This window comes from Suricata suricatta, chromosome 13 (genome assembly GCF_006229205.1).
Source record: "Suricata suricatta isolate VVHF042 chromosome 13, meerkat_22Aug2017_6uvM2_HiC, whole genome shotgun sequence".
Classification (NCBI taxonomy): domain Eukaryota; kingdom Metazoa; phylum Chordata; class Mammalia; order Carnivora; family Herpestidae; genus Suricata; species Suricata suricatta.
Window position 1 is genome coordinate 64,347,173 of NC_043712.1, and position 366 is coordinate 64,347,538.

A 366-nucleotide genomic window follows, 5' to 3' on the forward strand; every position below is an offset into this window, starting at 1 on the left:
CTAGGTGGTGATTATTATAATCATAGAGATTTTCAAATATAAAGGGGTAATTTTGTGTGTGTGTTTGTGTGTGTGTGAATTAAAATATAGAATTTTAAAGATAATGACTGCAAAACACCTTTTTTGTAGAGAACATTGAAAATCAGAAAATACAGTTGTTTTCAAAAATAAACTACTCCCTAATTATAATAATTATGTTTTTATTATAGAAAATTTAGCAGTTAAGGAGAAGTATAAATAACAGAATGAAAAGCAGACAAAAATGAAGCAGGGGCTAACCCTTGATGACTTGGTTATGGATGGTTTCTTCTAGACTTTACTATTATTAATATCACAGAATCACCATCCTGGTCACATTGTTTCCTG